The following is a 15,055-nucleotide window of genomic DNA, read 5'->3' as shown; positions in this document are numbered from 1 at the left end:
TAGGGCCTGACAACAATAATGATGGCATCCTTGGCTTTTATATTTCCAAACATTTCATTTAATGACAAAAGATTTGAAATCCTCCAAAGATTGCCAAAATGCCAGCACCCACCCTAGTCATATATTGAAGATGCCCAGGTATACCACCCAAATCTAACCTTTTTCAGTGATTCTCAACCCTGGATGCCTGCTGTTACTACTTGAGAAGTTAACTCTGTATAACACCCAGACCCCACAATCAGTTAAATTAGAATCTTGGTGAGGCCCAAGCATTGACAGTTGAAAATCTCCCAGCTGGAATAAGTTGTTATTGAGGGACATACCTGGCCTTTCTAATTATAGCTTAAAATCTTTGTTAAACCTGTAGGTGAGAAGAGAAGGCCCTAGGTACTGTCTTGGTGAAGATCCGTATAACTAAAGTAGTTCAAAGCTAGGGACCGGACTCTGGAACTGATTCTACCTATACAGGTTATCCCCACTATCCAAAAGTAGAGCTTTCCTATGAAACCTTTTAGGCAAAATGTCGTAAAGCAAAGAAGCAATCACCTTAGGACACATCTGGCTAATGATGTACGAAATAAATCCAGATAAAGCACAGATGCTCACAGACAGAGTTCAAAGCCATGGCAGCCAGGTGCTGAGTGTAGTTCGAAGGGAAGGAGCTTGGGACCGCCACTCTTGCTGCTTGAGGTGTGCGCTGCCTCTGTATCAGCTCACTGCAGAACAAACGCAGAACGCTATTTTCACTTTTCATCCTTTTTCCTAAAAGCAAAAATCCTTTTCCAACTTCTTTCGGTTTGTGAAAACAGGAACTACTGTCGGTCTTTCACAAAAGTGTAGTGGTGTAAAGTGAACTTTCAAAAAGCAAGGAATACCTGTACTGTCTTGTAGGTCAGACACTTCATGGGCCCGTTTGGTATTAGGGTAGCTGACATAGATGTTACCCCCTTTGAGGTCTGTGCAGCAACTACACAGGCTTTTCTCTTTCAACCTCTTTTTTCCTACTCCTTTTGCTTTTCGTCAAAGAGGAGAAATCCACCCCTATGCTGCAGCCAGGTCTCCAAATTGGACTTTAGCCAGATTATGAAACTGAGACTGAGCTATTACTCAGAAAGCCTTCTGGAGCCATGTCATTTCAATATAATTCTCTACAAAGCTAGAGATTACCTACCTGTAACCTCAGTTTCCTGAATGAAATCTTTTGAGCAGTTCCATCTTAATTTACCCATTTAGGGTCTTTGTTCACTGGTGAATCCTGTGGCATCCCTTGACCTTGTTAATGACCCCTGAATTAGCAAAATCAGGAGACTCGGGGTGGGGGGGGGGGAGTTTGGCTATTTCTTGGGTATACTAAGTTCAGTAGCTCCAAAATCCTCTGAGTGTTGCAGGAAGCCTGAACCTTGACTGATCCAAGTAGAGTATATACCTTTGGAGAATACAGATGTTTAAGGTAAGTAATTTTCTGTTTTTGAATCTACTATGACCATTGTTAACAACCTTATGATATTAAATGAAGACGTGAATGTAACCTTTTGAAGAAATTTTTTTATAAAGAAATATTTTGTTAACCGGAGTAACTAGTGTAGTTGTAAAATCACTATGTAATTGTTCATGGTATACTGAAATGTCTATTGTGTGTTGTGGTAATAAAGTTGGCATAAAATAGCTTTGCTAAATTAATGTGAAATGATTTTAATGCTTTTCTGTCTTCAATATACTTCATAAAGGAGGAAATGATGACTTTCATATTTGTCATTAAGCTTCAGGGTTCATGAGAAAAAGAAGCAGGAGAAAAGAGGACAGACACTATCAGGATATGGGAAATAGGAAATTGCATATGCTGTCAGAGGTTTCTGGATGATAAAGTTAATCTATTTCTCTTAGTTACAAAGGAGGGTGTTAGTGTTTTACCTACAGTGTTAACAGTGGACACAGTAGACATAAAATATTGGGTATTTTTTTATTTAAATGATTAGTTAAAGTGTTTGTGTTTCCAAAATTAAAGTCATGTATGTACACATACATACTTATTTAATTTCTTACATATTCATTTACATATGATCAAAACTGTTCTCAATTTCTTATAACATAAATTGCCTTTATTTAATACAGAAGTCAGATTCATTTCATTGTTTGGAACGATGTTATCAGAGTTGATCAAACCCATCAAAGTAAATGTTTATATTAGTGAGTTACCAATATGAAGATTAGAGGAAATGACCATGTTCAGAAACTGAATTCAGTAATTACTTTCAGGTGGCTACATTGCTCTGGTAGCTGGATCCTTTCAGATCAGTGACCTAGTCTGGCCTTCTGCTATCTGGGAAGACTGTATTTGGTTCATCTGTATTTTGTAAAGTTTTTACTATTTTAACATGGCTCAAAACAAAAATATTACTGAGTTTTTATCTTGCACTCTCACAGATCTGTCATTTTACCTTTCAAAAAATTCTACTTTTATCAAAAGCTATATTTTACACCACAGCTAAGATTTTTCTTGGAGTGTCAGTGAATTATTTGAATGAGTTATATACATTAGATACTAGGAAAAGCAGCTAGGAATCCCACTTAAACCTCACTATTATCCAGATACTGTGTTGAATTCTAATGAAAAAAAAATTTTTTATGTTTCAGGATGCTGTTTCATATGCAACTGTATATTACTGTTCTTTTAGACAATATGTAACCTGCCAACACATACACTTTAAAAAAAAATTAACACCATAGAGAAAACTATATTTTAAATTCCCACATTAAAATAGTGGAAAACATGAGCGCCTTTTGTCAAGATGCCTTTACCTAATTGCATTAGGACATTGATACTTGCTCTAAATAAGAAAAAAGTTTCAGGGGACTAAATTTTAGTATTTAGCAAAGTGCAAGAAAGTTCTTTGGAAAGCAACTACTATTGCAGTGTGAGTGGTGAGGATGTAATGAATTGAACTCTTATTTTTAGTCCCTGTTTTGTGGAGTGCCTGAATGAACAGTTTGAGAACCATGTAGTCTCAGTATTTTCATTTCTTTTTCTTCTCAGTTTAGTTGTCTTAACTTCAAAGGGTATGTCTAAAATACACTTGTGTCCTTAATATTGAAAGAGTTGTCTTTCTTGGTTTTGACATTTAAGAATTGGAATATTTTGCAAAAGTATAGATATTTAAAAATCTTAAGTGCATCTTCCTAGGAGTATAGAAACAGATATGCCATATATTATATCAAGTATACGTGTATAGAATGTGCCTAGATCCAAGTTTGATATACACTTTCATTCACTTTGGAGCTAGTTTTGTCAGGTACCTGTTGTTACAACAGAGGCTTAAAACTATCCTATGCTTTTTAGACCTATATGTAGTAGTGAATATTTTAATTTACTGGATTTAGACTATGCTAAATGTGCTATCTACACCTTTGTTACTACTATATTAATTTCTCTTTGTAAAACAAGGGAGAACAGTCACATACCACACACACACTTTAAAAAAATCTTTGTTAAGTAGACAGTGATGGCATGGCCATCTCTTGAATGTGTTTTGAGAGTTTAGAGATGTCGCTCTGTCTGGCAGAGAGAGGGAATCAGCACAGCTCACATTAGGTTGGGAATAAATTGAACTTCAGCTTACGAAGGGAGCATAGCTGTCTTGTGTATAGTTTCACCATTGTGTGACTTCTTTACCCTAAGTCTCAGAAGAGAACCATTGTAGAAAATAAAAAGCTTCTCTCTGAGACACGGGAATAGAATCTATCACGAAATCTTAAGAGTATTAGTGACATCAAGTAAGGTTCCTATTAAACTGGTAAGTGTAAGTTTGGGAATGTATTTTAGAAATAATATTTGTTCCTAATTCTGCTGATTCAACATTAGCCTGAAATCCAATAAACTTGATTCATTTCTGACTCTGACTCCATGTAGCTATGTTACGTTGGGCCAGACACCAATCTCCTGGGCAACAGTTAACTCAAATGTAATTTAGGAATAGTATTGCCTGTGTGGGTCAAGTATGAAAAATGAATATGTATGAAAATATTATCTGTAAAATGCTAGTGTAAGCATAACCTGTTACTTAAAACAGATGACAGTGCACATAAAACACATGATACGGATTAATAATTCCCTTGTGCTCAGTTAGCTGGGACAATTCAGATAAATTTACACTATGCCAGATCTCCAGATTTTGAGCTAATTCCTTTTAGCTGTACAAGGACTGTGTATTCGTTTTTATGAAATTTATACCATGTGATAATAACCCTGACCAAGGGAACAGATCTCACTGACTTCTGTCTTTTAATTTCCAACCTTGCACTTGAGAAGTACAAAAATTGTATGTGTACTTTCCTTTCTCTTCTGATTCTAGTGGTTTGTGCAATAATGAAAATTTGTCCTCTCTTTTGGTTGGGGAAAGAAATTTGGGACAATAACAGATGTGATAAGTTAGCATGTGAGTAATTACAGAATAAAATATTCAGGCAATAATTTCCATAAAAAGTTGAGAGGTGAGGGAGAACACCTCAAGCTCGTGTGATGTTCAGATGCTTTATGTCACCCTTTGGATTAGAGCTGAGTCCTCAAAGTAGTCCACGGAGAGGTAGAAATTATGGACTATTCCTGGTGGGTGGAGGCCAAAAGGAGCCAGAAGTGAGTAAACTTTGACCAGCCTGAGTTGTTTGGGAGGATAAAACTGGAGAGTTAGTGCAAAATTGTGGAGGACTGTGATTCAGCCAAGGGTTTGAATTGTGCCCTGTTGGGAGTGTGTACTGGCTAAGTCAAAAGGACTGGAAAAGCTTGTAGCCCAACTCCTCTGTAAGAAAGTGGCATCAACCCTTTTCCCTTGCTGTGAATAAGGTCTGTGATAAGCTGTGGTCAGGCTAGTCAGTCATGAGTAGTTTCTCCATTCTACTTAATGTGCTTCAAGTGACATGCTACATGTTTGAGAAAAGTGTTTAGTCTAGCTTCTAAGGCCCTCCACAGCCTAACTCTTGCCTACCTGTCAGGCTTAAACTTGCCTTCTGCAGCCAGGTGGATCCACTTGTGGGTCCTTCATACCCTTGATGTTTCACTTCTCCCCTTTGCCTCTACTGCTCCATCTATCTGGAGTGCCAGCCCCAGGGCCCTTAATGTCTGCAAACATTTAGTCACAACTTTCAATGGAAGGTCTCCTCTATGAAAACTTCATACCTTTTCCAAGCTCCCACTGCCTGTTGAGGAATTCCATGACTATTTGTTTATATTTTATTTCTTATTTCTCTTTTACTTGTTTGTATTCATTTTCTTCAGCCAGACTGTAAACTTTTGAAGACAAGGTCAACAATTAACTTATCTTTGAACTCTTAGAGCCTGGGTCATAAAATATAAAATTGGAATGCTTTTTAGAAACCTGCAAAGAGAGGACAAAGCTTTTTTCAAAGGAATAAATGTCTAATAGTAGAATTCCAAATAACAGACACCTAGGTGAAAAAGCTAAGCTCAGGCAGATAACCTAGCCTGCACCCTTGCTTCCACACTGATATCACCAAATAGGAAACCACTTATATTTTTAGTTATCTGTAGCTTCAGGCTTTTGTGTTACAGCCCTAAGTACAGTGCTGTGTTTTTAAAAAAATTATTCTTTTTTTAACTCTAGGCAGACAGTCTGTTTTTTTGTAAATTCTGTTTGAATTATTATTTAAAATATGAATGCTTGGAGAATAGCGTTCAATTATTCGGGATTTGTTCAATAAGATTGGGTGGTTGGGGACTTCCCGGTGTGGGAAGCAATAAACCACAGAATTGAAAGAAGTGGAATGGTGGTCCTGACTTAAGGTGGTCTAAACAATTTCCACGGTGCTTATAGTTAGGCCAGTTGGCAGTTCAGGTTTCCTTTAGAAACTGTTCTTTAGTTCTCTCTGGACATCTTGTAAGTACTCTTTTTCACAAGATTAAAGCAGAATTTTGGAAAAGATTAGGCAATTAATCCTGAGTGAGGGTTTCAATGTTGCTTTTCAGCTTTTGTTGCAGAAGGGAGACACTATTTAGTTCATTACTCACAAAAGTAAAGAATAATGGTATTTATCTTATGTTTTTTTTTTATTTATTTATTTATTTTTGGCTGCTTTGGGTCTTTGTTGCTGCACGCAGGCTTTCTCTAGTTGTGGTGAGCAGGGGCTACTTTTTGTTGCGGTGCGTGGGCCTTTCATTGCGGTGGCTTCCCTTGTTGCGGACCACGGGCTCAGTAGTTGTGGTTCATGGGCTCTAGAGCGCAGGCTCAGTAGTTGTGGTGCACGGGCTTAGTAGCTCCGCCACACGTGGGATCTTCCCGGACCAGGGCTTGAACCTATGTCCCCTGCATTGGCAGATGGATTCTTAACCACTGCATATGAGGTTTATTTTTGAGTACCAATATGCTGCTGAGTGGCCTGGCAAATGTGAGGCAGCCATAGGCTGTTTTATATTGTGGCTTAATGGTCGAAGAAGAGCAAGGGAGATTTATTATCGTAGTAATTAAACATTTTGCATTTATTCAATAAGGGGAAGGTGTATGTAACTTGACATTTATTATCCTCCAAGAAGCAAACACGCATTCATTCATGGCAGTAACTGCTGGCTGAGCACTTGTTCTGTGCCTGCCTGGCACTGCGCTAGGCTCCAGAGAACGAGGCTCCAAGCCTGGAGGAGATCGTTTTATGGTTGATTCCTCTGGGTCCTTCACCATACCCAGCCTTCCACTTTGTTTTCAGATGACCTCGCCTCCTTCCAAGATGTCTCGTCAGTCTGCTCCTTTCCATTCCCAGCTTCAACCATAGTCTAGGCCCTTGGTTGTCTCTGATCTGTTTCATTGCAGTAGCAGCCTAGGGGTTTTCTCTGCCCCTGGTTTCTTCCCTATCCAAGCTAGTATCTCTGTTTCAAAACACAGATCATGGGCTCATAAACATGTTCTGGTCACCTTATTCATCTGCTCAAAACACAGCAATAACTTACTGTGTCCATGGAATAATGCCCAGACTGCTTTACCTGGCATGTAATTATTTTTCCATCTTCATCTTTTAAGACTGTCCTCCAACCATTGGATTTCCTCAAACTTTAGGCATCTTTCTGCCCCTGTTGTGTGTCCAGGCTGTGCTCTGCCTAGGCTGGTGTGATACGAAGCCAGCTTGTGCTTTAAGGCCCAGCCCAAGTCACCTCTCTTAGAAGCTTTCCTCAGTTCCTTTAGGTCAGAGCATTTGCTCTCTCCTTTACAGTTTTATAGCATATTATGTGCATCTGTCTCACGGCTTTTATTCCATTCTGCTTTGCTTTGCAGTTGTTTGCTTGCCTGTTTCCCATACACAGTTGGCAACTTTGTGAGGGCAGAGAATGGGTCTTGCCTTTTGTGTCGCATCAACACCTGTAAACGTGTTTGGTCTGTAGCGGGTGCTCAGCAAATGTTTGATTGATGTTACGTTCTGTGTTTTGTGTGTATTTGTAATCGCTTGCCTTTTGGCCAGCAAACTATCTTAGTTTTCATAAATTACCAGCATCAATGCTTAAAAGGGAAGCAACTCTCATCACCCAGACTTAACAGGGATTGGGTAATGAAGGTCAAAGGTGGTTTGTGCATGACAGGCAAGTCAGCAGAGTAGAAGTAACATGGGATAGGGAGTCCTTGAGGTTGTTTCTCCAGCTTCATCGGTTATAGCAGCTATATAATGTTGGACAAGTTAACTTAATCTTTCTGAACCTTTTCCCTCACTTGAGATGCAAATATTACCTACTTACTAGGATTGTTGTAAGGACTAAATAAGATTAGATGTAGCACCTAGTGCAATGCTGGCACATAACAGTTTTCCAGCAAATGGTAGCGATATGCACACCTTGCCTGCTCTGCCCACAGCCTCTGCTGCTTTCGTGGACTGGTTCTGTTCTGTATGACCCTTCACGCCCTAACTACGCTAACTACAACTGACAGGAACAGACAAAGGCCGTCTGTTCATAGACTGGCCAGTGACCTGAGATGTGGCCTGACATGAAGGCCTTCTCTCGGGTAGAGGTGATTATTATTTCCTGCCTTGGGAATTTAAACTAGGGGATTCTGAAAGACTGAGTTATTAGGGATGTGGGAACTTAAGATAAATTAGAGTTGGATCCTGAGAGGCTGTGTTGGCCCTGTGCAAGGTGAGGTTATAAGTAAGCAGGGGATGGTGGTTAAGTAAGAACAGAAGAGATGTCCAGAAAGGAGCCAGGGATATTGGGGCGGGGGTGGGGGGGAGTGGGCTGAGAGTGGAGAGGGAGAGAGGGAGGGAGAGTGAGAGAGGGAGCAGACTGTCGGGCTGTAACAATCCAGCTAGTTAGGCACGTTCATGCAGAGCTGATGCCTGATGTGTTTCTCTAGACAGAGAGTTACTGAAGAATTGTCTGCAATATGATCTCTGGGTCCTTTTAGCATTGGAGAGTCATGACAGGAGCAGTCTTTGTTTCCCTGGAAGGCTCAAATGTGGTCACTTGGGGCACCAGGGTATAGGGTGCTGGGCTGGTAGATCTCAGTCATGACTCATATGATGGATACGAGCTTGGCATTAAGACCCAAAAGAACCAAACCAAAGAGCAGAGTTGGGGGTGGGAGTCCACAGAGTATGCAATTTACAGCTGAGATTAAATGATCAAAATGATGCCACAACTGTTGAAAATTTGAGTAACAAAGGGAAAAAAACCCTTAGTACATTTTTGCAGCTTAGGCAATGAAACTGGGCTAATAAAATCCACGCATCCTTGTCTAATAGTTCAGAAATAACGTTAAGGTTTACCTAAGAGTCCTCTTTGCATAACAACGTTTAAGCACTCCCCAAATCTCCAGCTCCCCCTCTCCTTCCTCCCACACCCAGATTGAGGCACAGAGCTCTTTACCAGCTTAGTTTCTGATTCAGCGTCAAAAAGAGTTCCTATTTTAATTGGTTTCTTTTCCTTCTCATCCTTTAGCACCAGAAGTCAGCCTGTCTCAATTTAAAACACTTTTGCAACCAGATGTCTGAAAAAAAAAGAAAAAAAAAGATGTGAAGTCAGTTTTTCTTTGTTTTAAACAATTGGATCATTTTATCACTCTGCTACAGCCATTTGCCTTCTAGGAAAAACAAAAATAGGGTGTATAAATTGGTGGGTGCAGGCTGTTGAAGCTCACATAGTGTGGCTTGGTCCAATTATAATTTGTTTAAAAAGCTTTTTGATACCTACCTATCCATCCCTCAGTTACATGAGCCTAATTATTTATGCCCTCTGTTCCCTGTCTTCTTACTGCCTGACTTTAGCTGTAGAACTACTTGTTATATTATCTTGGTCATTGGGAAGGAAAGAAGAGGGAAAGGCATAGAAACACTAATTAATTTTATTTCTTGATAACTTCAGCCTATAAAGTTCAGTGGGGTGGGAAATACTGTTAGCCTCTGGGCTATTCGTGGCTTATCTCTAGTTCATTCAGATTTCTAGAAGATGAGAATTGGTAAGGATCTGGGAAAAGGGTAGTATTTTATCCCAAAGGGCAACTAAAGCTCCAGTGATGGGAAGATTGCACAACTGGTTAGAAGTGGAGCTATGTAGAGGATTCCAGCCTGGGGGCACGTCTCTCTACATCAGACTCTCCACCCTGTAGAGCTTCATAGGGAGAGACCCACCCATCTCCCACCAGCCACAACCCCACTTGAGAGCAACCACAACCCCACTTGAGAGCAAATGTCTCTTCGGTCTGGTCTATGTCTTAGGTCACTGATGTATCATTTGGGGCCTCCTGTCAAGTTTAGTTTAAAACTAAGAAGCCTGGGACTTTCCTGGTGGTGCAGTGGCTAAGAATCTACCTGCCAATGCAGGGGACACAGGTTCGAGCCCTGGTTGGGGAAAATCCCACATGCCATGGAGCAACTAAGCCCATGCACCACAGCTACTAAGCCTGTGCTCTAGAGCCCGTGAGCCACAACTGCTGAGCCCTTGTGCTGCAACTACTGAAGCCCATGCGCCTAGAGCCCGTGCTCTGCAACAAGAGAAGCCACAGCAACGAGAAGCCTGCGCACCGCAACGAAGAGTGGCCCCCGCTCCCCCCAACTAGAGACAGTCCGTGTGCAGCAACGAAGACCCAATACAGCCAAAAGTAAATTAATTAATTAATTATTTTAAAAAGAAAGAAACCCATCCTGCTTCCTTCTTGGAAGCAAGACCAGAGTTCTTTTAGCAGAGAGAGAACCACCACCTGCAAGATCTTTTCCTCTTTCAAGCTAATTTGTATCATATCATAGAGACTGATTTTTCAATCCTTAGTGGTCTTTCTGGAAAGCAGAATTTAACTTTTTTTTTTTAATATTTATTTTATTTTTGGCTGCGTCAGGTCTTGGTTATGGCACACATGATCTTCGTTGGGATCTTTGTTGCGGCATGCAGATCCTCCACTGCGGCGTGCAGGCTTCTCTCTAGTTGTGGTGCGTGGGCTCTCTAGTTGTGGCCCACATGCTCAGTAGTTGTGGTACGTGGGCTTAGTTGCCCCACGGCACGTGGGATCTTAGTTCCCTGACCAGGGATCAAACCCGCGTCCCCTGCAATGGAAGGCAGATTCTTAACCATTGGACTATGAGGGAAGTCCCTAACTTTTTAAACACTTGAAAAAAGGATACTTAATGTCTTCAAAAGCTAATTTATTTAATAATTTAACCAACATTTGAATGCCCACTCCATGCTTGAATCATCTCATGACACTTAGGAGAGAATCATGATATGGTTTTCAGATACTTTGCTTCTGCTTTATATTTTAATCTATCTTGAGACAGAGCTAAGGAAGTGTTGTTTCTTTTTTTAAAGTCATATGGCTTTTTTCATGAGGACTCCTGGAATGGCAGTGGTAGGCCTGGATGAGACAAACAATCTTCCAACATGAGGGCTGGGGTGAGGAACACCTAAACATGGTTTAAGCCTGTCCCCAATACCCACATGTCCATGAATCCCACCCGCAGTATGGGGAGACGATCCCAGCCTGAAGCAGCACCCAAGCAGGAGCCAAGGCTCAGCTTCCATAAGTAGGGCTACAAGAGATGCAGGGTTTTCAGTTGTTAAAAATACTGACTGTGGAGTCAGGCTTGAGTGCATTTCTATGCACTACATGGATCACAGCTAAGGAGCTAACTTTGGTGCATTACTATTAATAAAACATGTTTTATTCATATTTCACTAGTTTGTCCCTAATGTCCTTTTTCTGTTCTAGGATTCTATCTAGAATACTACCTTATAGTTAGCTGTTATGTCTCTTCAGCCTCTTCTTGTCTGTAACAGTGTCTAAGACTTTGTTTTTGATTACCCTGATGGTTCTGAGGTTTACTGGTCAGGTATTTTGTTGAGTGCGCCTCAGTTTGTTTTTTCTTTGTAATAATGGCTTTATTGTGATAGAATGACTTCTTCTATACCATAAAATCCACCCATTTAAAGTGTACAATTCCGTGGTTTTAAGTATATTTACAAAGCTGTGCAACCATTTCCACAGTCAGTTTTAGAACATTTTCATTACTTCAGAAAGACACTCCATACCTAATGGCAGTCATTCCCAGTTCTCCCTCCCTTACCCCAACACCCCTACCCTAGGCAAGCACTAATCTGCTTTCTGTCTCTCTGGATTTGCCTGTTCTGGACATTTCATATAAATGGAATCATACAATAAGTAGCCTTTTACGGCTGACTTCTTTGACTCAGCATAATGTTTTCAAGATTCATCAATGTTGTACCTTGTATCAGTCCTTCATTCCTTTTTATGGCTGAATTTTTTTTTAAATTTTTATTTACTTATTTTTGTCTGCGTTGGGTCTTTGTTGCTGTGCGCGTGGCTTTCTCTAGTTGCAGTGAGCGGGGGCTACTCTTTGTTGCGGTGCGCGGGCTTCTCATCGTGGTGGCTTCTCTTGTTGCGGAGCACGGGCTCTAGGCACGCGGGCTTCAGTAGTTGTGGCACGTGGGCTCAGTAGTTGTGGCTCGCAGGCTCTAGAGCGCAGGCTCAGTAGTTGTGGTACACCGGCTTAGTTGCTCCGCGGCATGTGGGATCTTCCCGGACCAGGGATTGAACTCTTGTCCCCTGCATTGGCAGGTGGATTCTTAACCACTGTACCACCAGGGAAGTCCCAGTATTTCCTTAATTTGGATTTTTTTGCTGTTTTTCATCTAAGAATGGAGTTATGATTTTTTCTGAGGAAGATCACATAAATGAAGTGCCCTCATGACATCATATCAAGGAGTACATGCTGTCTGTATGACGTATCACTGGTGATATTAATCTTGATCACCTGGCCAAGGTAGTGTTTGCCAGGTTTCTCCTCTGTAAAGTTGCTTTTCCCCTCCTTTCTGTACCCTACTCTTAGCCAGCAACTGGGGTGGAGAGTGGAAGGTGGGAATATTTACATAAATTATTTGGAGTTCTGTCTAGGAGATTTGGTTCTTTTCTCCCATTCAGTTATTTATATTAATATGTTTGCTTTATACTTTAGATATTTCATGGATGTTTGTTTTATACTTTGGGCTCATGTCATTTATTTTGTTACTCAAAGTGTTCTCGTTTTAGCTTTTGGGAGATCTTTTAGGTTGGCTCCTGTGTTGTGTCTCTTTGACATCCCGCTGCCCCCCCGCCTATTTTTAACTTAAAGCCTTTTTTTCCTGTCACTGTAAGATGTTTCTGGCTCATGTTGTGTATTCCCTGCCCCAGCTCTAGAATCAGCAGTTTCTCCAAGGATTCTGATTTCTTTTATTGGAGAATGATATTGAGTATTAGAAGCCAAGATCTGGGTGCTGGGTGTGCTTTTTGCTACTGGGGTGTGTTTCACTGTTTCTAGGCTCTCTCGCTGGACAAAGCTAGGAAATCTATGTATGTATATTAGCCCATGCATATACGCGTATCTGTAATTATTTTGGTGTCTGTACCTAACACTAAACATGACTTTGAAGTAAGATCACTTTTAAAGAATTACACTGTGAGATGGGCAGAAAGGTTTAGTGTTTAAATACTGTGGCTTCTTTGTGCAGGGAAGAACCATTTGTTCCATAAGTAGAAACAGTGCCAAAAAATCCTCTACCTGACAAGTTTACCCATCTACATCTAACCACAAATGCATCCTCACCCTCCCCATCAGAAGACAACTTCCATCATTCTGTGGGGCTGCTCTTCTCAGGGTTTCTGGTTGGTGTCCACTCTCTTCTAGGTGCAAGTTCTCAGGGTCTGGTAACCTGAGGACAATAGCATATTGGTTAAATGAATTAAAGCACATTCATGTGATCATTAAAATTGATATTACAGAAAATCATCATAAGAAAGTAGTTTATGTATGTAAAACATTATGAACTAAATGAATCCATTACTGCAAGAATATGCGTATGAAAGAATTGTAAGGATATTCACTAAAATGTTATTGCTGTGTTAACTCAGGATAGTGAGATTAGAGGGGATTCTAAAATTTCCCCTCGTTTTGTTTGAATTTTCTAAATTACCCACAATTAAATGCATGCTTTCACAGTAAGAAGAAACTTCTCACAAAACAAAGGTAGGTACTCCTCTGAGAAGAAGGCCTAACTGTACTTTAATTAGACCATAATTTTAGCTGGAGAAACCATAACCATTAGCTGAAGAAACCAGGAATAGGACTTTTAGATGAAATTAATGGATTAAAAGAGCTTTTTAAGAGCCTGGGGGAATATGGGAAAGGACAAGTCTTGATAAAAGTAAACTTTTTGACACTTGGCAGGGGAGCATGAGTTCCCTGAAAGCCCAAGAAAAAGTACAAAAACAAACGAACAAAAAAGCAGTTGCCCAACAGAAAACCTCCAGCCTATGTTTTGGCCTGATGCCCTTGTTGGAAATTTTGAAATTAAGTGTGTCTAGAGAACCTGGGCACCTTGTAAGGAATGAGCTCCATGTTATTTAATGTGTTTAAATGTAAAAAAAATAGCTAGAAGCCACACAACTAGGGGCCTAGATTAGAGAGGGGACTCCACTCAGGCCCTTCCATTGAAGGTAAATAGTGGCTCTTGAAAGGTGCACATATGAGAAATGAGTGTGTGTGTGTGTGTGTGTGTGTGTGTGTGTGTGTGTGTTGGGGTGGGAGCTTATACGTAATGACATTCTTTGACATGCATTGCTTTATTTTTGGTTATTTTGAATTTTAATATTGAATCACTGTCACTAATTAACTGTGGCTAATTGTTGCCCTAACCAGGAAAGTTTATTTAGAAAAACACAAACTGGTTTACAGTTGGTCCAAATCAGCCTAAGCCTGGACAAACTCCTTTTCTATTCCAAATATCAAATCTTGTCAGATAAGAGTTAAAGGAAAGGGGAGAAGCTTTCATAATTACTCAAAATTATTTAAAAATTACTTAGTTTCTTTGTCATTTAGGTTTTGTATTGTCATGAGATTTTTAGATCAAGATTCAAATGAATATTTAAAAATATTTTTCTATATCATCAATTGCAACTGAGCACTCATTAAGAACAGGTGCTAAAAACCTTGCAGATGAGTAAAAAGGGTATTGAGTAGAACTTTTAGGTCACACCTCACCTCTGTCATTCTTTGCAGTAAATTGGGAGAATTAATGAACCAGTAGTGAAGGGAAGCAGAAATTGAACAAATTGTAAAGGAGATGAAACATCATTGGATATATGGCCTTGGACAAGTTACTCAGCCTCATATAACTTCATGACAGTTCTACGAAGTAGGTATTGTTATTATTATCCCTAGTTTACAGACAAGGAATAGGCAGAGTACAAAGCCCTTAGATCAGAGACTGGGCTATATAAAGTTCTATATTAGAGTTGGTTAAATAAATAACATTAAAAAGGGGACTAGGGCTTCCCTGGTGGCTCAGTGGTTGAGAGTCCGCCTGCCGATGCAGGGGACACGGGTTCGTGACCCGGTCCGGGAAGATCCCACATGTCGCGGAGTGGCTGGGCCCCTGAGCCATGGCCGCTGAGCCTGTGCGTCCGGAGCCTGTGCTCCGCAACGGGAGAGGCCACAACAGTGAGAGGCCCGCGTACCGCAAAAAAGAAAAAAAAAAGGGGGGGACTGAAAGACCATATTGTGTCTGTGACCTTGTCTGTTTTTGAAT

The sequence above is a fragment of the Delphinus delphis genome, chromosome 4 (assembly GCF_949987515.2).
Source record: "Delphinus delphis chromosome 4, mDelDel1.2, whole genome shotgun sequence".
Lineage (NCBI taxonomy): Eukaryota > Metazoa > Chordata > Mammalia > Artiodactyla > Delphinidae > Delphinus > Delphinus delphis.
Note: the sequence above shows the minus strand (reverse complement) of the source record.